General features: G+C 45.8%; 1 long non-coding RNA gene across 1 annotated transcript; it reads right to left on the minus strand.

Annotated features, from left to right (window-relative positions):
- Positions 1-492: 492 nt before the first annotated feature.
- Positions 493-3,151, minus strand: LOC125548202 (uncharacterized). The gene is made up of 3 exons (XR_007300934.2): positions 2,934-3,151; positions 2,622-2,864; positions 493-2,363 (listed from the first exon to the last, which is right to left on the minus strand). It is a non-coding gene; the product is annotated as an uncharacterized LOC125548202 (long non-coding RNA).
- Between the last annotated feature and the right edge of the window lie 2,577 nt (positions 3,152-5,728).

Here is a 5,728-nt window from a genome sequence, read left to right on the forward strand (position 1 = left end):
AAGTCACGGTTTTTTTCTGCGAGAGTCACGACCGTGCCTTTCGGAAACGAAAAAAACGCGTTTTTTGTTTTTTTTTCTTTCGCGGGAGTCACGGTTTTGCTTCCACGAGAGGCACGGTTGTGCTTTCGTGAGAGTCACGGCTGTGCCTCTCGGAAAAGGGAAAAACAAAACACGTTTTTTTGTTTTTTTTATTTCGCGAGAGTCACGGTTTTGCTTCCACGAGAGGCATGGTTGTGCTTTCGCGAGAGTCACGGCCGTGCCTCTCAGAAAGGAAAAAAAATGTGTTTTCTATTTTTTTCTTTCGCGAGAGTCACGGTTTTGCTTCCGCGAGAGGCACGGTTGTGCTTTCGCGAGAGTCATAGCCGTGCCTCTCAGAAACGAAAAAAAAACGTATTTTCTGGTTTTTTTCCTTCCACAAAAGGCACGGGTGTGATTTTCGTGAGAGGCACGGGCGTGCCTATTTTGGAAAAGGAAAAAAACGTGCTCCCTATTTCGGTTTTTTCGCCCGATTTTTTTCGTCCGTTTTTTTTCGTGAAAAAAAATTTCGTCAAAACCTATCAACATGAGATCTAGCTTTGAAGATCTCGACGCGAGGAATCCAATAGTGAAAACGGTTCGAGATTTGAACGCACGGTTTAAAAGATAAAACGTTTTGAATAAACGGATCTACGGAAAAAGGGAGAACTTCAGGTTGCGACAAGTGGCATGCTGCATGTGTGCCACTTGTCGCGACCTGAAGAAGTGGAGTGTTTTTTGCAATAAGTACTCCTTAATTAGTGATTTCGATGTATCACTCATTATAAGTGGTTGCCTGAAAAAAAACTCATTACAAGTGGTACAATATTGATCGCCCAAGCAGCCCTTCTCATGGGCCAACCCATCAGCGTGGCTATCCGGCGGTACAGTAAACCATCTATAACAGAGCTCACGGCTGTTTTGGGACCTTCGCCTAATTTTGGGAAGGTTGTGACCATTTTCTTATCTTTTCTTTGTTTCTCTACTTGTCCTTCTCTTTCTATAATCTATTCTCTCTGTAAACTAATATAAATACGGAGGGAGTATTTTTCTTTTTCCATTTTTTATTTCCATGTTATATTTTTTTTTCCTTCTCATTTTCCTTCTTCATTTCCCTTTCTCCTTTTTCCATTTGTTTTATAAAATTCATGAATATTTTTAAAATTCTCTGAAAATAACTAAATTCACGAACAGTTTTAAATCCGTGAATAATTTTTGAATTCCCAAATATTTTTTAATTTGTGTATAATTTAATATTTGGGATTTTTTAAAATTCATGACCTTTTCCCAAATTGATGAACATTTCATGGTTTTGCAAACAATAGCGGGAAAAAACATATCCTTATGCGCAGACCATAAGCCCAAGAAAGATAACTTGCGCAAAAGCAAGAAATTTGCATCATCTTAGCCCATGTCGTACTTCTGTGGAAAACTAAAGCATGGTTGAATGAACTTCATAGCTTCCCGTACTCAAAGATGACATGAATGAGTTGATAGTGTTAGAAAATAGATATAAACATTTTGTCCAAAATAGGTACTACCCTTCAAGAATAGGTTAATTGTATACAAAAAGAGGAAAATATTCAAAACTCGTTTAAAAGGACAGATGATTGCAACTGAGATACTCTCGGTGCCTCTAGAAGCACAATCTTTAATTAGGCAACCCAGAGAAGCAAAAACCGCGCCTAGGGTACTCAGGGTAGGTTAATGATAGTAGTACTTATATAAGGTAGATTAATGATAGAAGTACTAATGCACAAACATTATTCGGTGAACAAATAAGGAAAAGTGAACAAATAGCAAACATATACATATTCGGATTACTAAGTGTTGACAAACCGCAAAGTATAAAATAAATAACCTAGGTATAACCTAGGTATACAACATTCCTTTCTCTACAGATTGCAACCTAGCTACCATTTGTTGTTATTGCAGAAATAAGAAAGTATCGAAATGATAAATGGATAAACCTGCGATGATCGTATTCAAGGCACAAACTAATAAAATTGGGAAAAACTTAGCGGAACACATGCTAGTATGCTACAGGATTGTGGCCTCAGAACAAGATGATACTAAAAAGCTTAGGGTCCTCTTTTGCTTTTCTAGTTTTATCCTTTTTCAACCATGTGTCAGAGACATACATATTCAAGCAAAGAACCTTTTTTATTCAGGGAGTAAGCTGTTCGTGCCATCAAACTGATGTATTACCTATATTTGAGGGTGCCTAAAATCAGGCTGAGCATGGTCCATGGCTTCTGAACTTGTTTTATATTCCTCCTCCTAATGGTTGATGGTTGTTGGTATCATAACCTCCTTTTTCTTCCTTGCCTTCCATGGTGATTGGCCTTCTGTGGCACAACCATGGAACAAACATTCAACTTTCAGTGCAAGCAATACAGAATTTTATCAAATCCAAGTTTAGTTCCATCAACCACAACTTTTGATCCAATAAAATTTAATTCCATCAACCATAATTTTTAGTCCAACAAAACTGATATTTAAATACCTAACAAACAAACAAACTCTCCACTTGATTAATCACGGAATTGTACTAAAATCCTCGGAGGAAAACACACAAAATCAAATATGGGAAGCCAAGATGGTACCTTCCACTTGCAGCTCCAGGCAGAGGGAAGGGACGCATCGGTGCCACGCCGGTGACGACCCTCCAACCGTAGCTGCATTCTGCAACTACGATATCGGTATAGAGAAAGTGTGTTGCGAACGTGCAAGGTCAAAGTGGATGATCCATGACCTGACTGTCGTGACATCCCCTCTTCTTGTGGATGGTTGCGGCCAAGTGGATGATGAACGGTGGATGCGAGGGGTGCGCTCAGATCCCGGACGAGCTGCAATATGGCGAACAAAATTAGTCACACGCGCGCACACACACAAAGAGATGAGGGTAACGAATTCACCTCGCAGTGGCTTATCTAACCCAAGGCGGCGGGGTCATCTTTCCTTCACTGCTCGTGACGAACCGAGTTGGGCAGGGGATTGAGGTGGCGGCCTCATCGGGGGATAAACGGCGTGGGAGGAGGCTGAGGCCCTCTAGGAGGCTGAGGCCCTCTAGGATAAGTGGCCGGGAAGGGGAGCGAATGAGCACGGGTGGATGCATGGATGGGGCGGCGGCTAGGGTTCTACCACTAGGGTTGTACGGGAGGTGCTGCATTTTACGTATATGCTTATATGTGAAATGAGATGAAATGACAAAAATGCCCTGGTAGGGGATGGGATATTACAATTTATTGCAATTGGAATTTTATCAGACGCTTGAGATTTATCAGGTAAATATCGAACGACTCATGGTGATTCTGCCCGAAATCGGATGGTCAGGATCGGTAGGCCGAACAGAGCTAACAGTCCATATACTCTAATTACTGTGAGGGCCTAGTTTTACTCAGCTATCATACTATGGGATTATTGAGGAATATAAGCCTCTCTTTTAGGGTATCTACAACATGAACCCCTAAAATGAACTATCTATTTATCTGCGGACACGTCCATGGATAGTGATACAGGAGCCGACTATCCAACCCTAGAGATCAAAAATTGGGACACATTTCAAAAGTAATTTGTATAAATAGGGCAAATTTCATGTGAACCAGGCAATTGTTATTTACAGCGGACCAATTCATTAAACTTCCAACATATCTTTACTAAATGTAAGTAGAAGAAACTTTTTTTAACGTAGTCTACATCTTCGCTGGGCGTGGCGGCATCCATTTTGCACGTCATCTCTTCCCCATGTCTGGCAACCTCAATAGTCATGATCCCTATGAAGTGAAGCTGTGAGAGGGGAAGAGTAAGACATGGGGCACAACCCACATGGGACACCATATGTGCCCACGTCCCATGTCCTACTCTTCCTTGTCAGAGTCCGCCTTATCGGTGGCGCCAGATGTGGATGGGCCAGCCTTTTAGTCCTTGTGGTGGGGCGCAACCACGGGGTGGTGCAGCCAAAGCAGAGCAGGCGACGTCCTCAGTTGCATGCGCCTTCTCTTCATCTAGATCCGCTTCGATCTCCGTGAACAAGGCGTCTCTCTCCGCCCGCAGGACACACAGCCGCCATCGCTCGCGGCAGATGTGGCAGGCGCTGTGCATGGACACGTACAGCGCCTGTTGGTCATCTAGGAAGCTCGGATCACCCGCGACCATGGCTGCAAAGGCATCGTCTTTCATCTGGTTTGTGGCGATTTTCCTCTCTGCGGGTCAGTGTTCATCGAGGAACCGGAGGTGTAGCATTGGTCCTCTTACGCCTGCCCGAATGGCGACATCAGCGGCGCTGGTTGTTCTTATGCCATGATGGTATTGAAGTGTGCCTGTGCGGAGGGGGCTCCGGCTCATGGTCGGACTCCTCATCCATCATTTGGTCCTCATCGCTGACCTCCGGCAAGCTCGCCCACATCCAGCCTCTGTTTGTCGCACACGATGGGGCTGCCAGCCGGCCACAATGTTGGCCAACTCCTGCTACTTCTTCGTAAAGAGGCTCTCCCACGCCACTCTAGAGCTCATTGACATGGTGGACATGGTGTGGTGCTGGTTGTGCTGGGTGAGAAGGTAACATTTAAATGGTGGGTGTCGACCAGGCCAAGCAGCAGGTTGTCTTAATGCAGGCTTTGAAGTGGGACTCTCGGCCCGCGCACCTATTTAATGCCTACACGCGGATGAACGCGAGTCGGTTTGAACATGGTACACAACAGTCCAGTCCCGTCCGGTCACATCTCTCCGGCATTGAACAGACACAAAGACCCAGTGTGCCGCTTCAATGTCAGTTTTGTTGAGAGGTCGCGTCCGCTCTTGGCTGACATGCATGCGGCGCTGATCGGATGAATGCACAACAACTACTTCACGTGGAAAGGTTTCTGGTGGGTCCGATGGGTCGGACGTGTCCTTGGCAGCGGTCCAAACGCCAGCAAAACCCCCTGATTTGTGTCTGGTTTGTAGAATCTTCGGCATCCTGACTGGTTCGCGGATCGATGGCTACCACGTTGGATGAAAATTTGTGTTCGAACAGATACTCCGAAACGGCGACCCTCAAACCGCACACATACGTTCGAATTGCGGTATCTATCCAACGTGGTCCTGTATCGGTCCGCCGAGCGGTCTGAATGTGTTTTCTCTCGCAAACCTGAGACAAATGTATGGGAGGCTTTGCAGGCGTCCGAACTACTACCACGCCCGCGTCTAAAAGCCCTAGCCCACCCATACCCCCTACCCTCCCTCCCGCGCTTTCCATCCCACGCGTTGCGCCACTTGTCATGTCGTATTCATGCTGGCCTAGAGCATGCAGCGGTCCGCATTGATGCCCACGATTTGACCGTACAGGACAACGACGTAGATGGACACGACCTCTCACTACCGGCATTGAAGCGCCGCACCGGCTGAGAGAGCACCGGCTGAGAGAGCGCCGAGCGATGTTCTTCTAGATGAACACGCCTCCTTGCTGCATTAAAATGGTCACAGACTTCCTACCTTACTCCATTAAAATGCATGCATATGCTAGCAAACCTACTCCAGCCGCAGGTCCGTTTGTGAGCCGCCTGTCCTTAAACACAACGGCGGTTCGGTTCGGCCGTCCCCTCACTATTTAAACGATGCCAGATGCCGGGATAAATATCGCACCAAACTCCGCTCACATCTCCTACTTGCACACCATTTTCTCCACAACCTCCATGGCTTCGGGCGAGCAAGAATCCAAGTTCTCCAGCAT

Source organism: Triticum urartu, chromosome 3A, assembly GCF_056163025.1.
Source record: "Triticum urartu cultivar PI428250 chromosome 3A, HENAU_Tu73, whole genome shotgun sequence".
Classification (NCBI taxonomy): domain Eukaryota; kingdom Viridiplantae; phylum Streptophyta; class Magnoliopsida; order Poales; family Poaceae; genus Triticum; species Triticum urartu.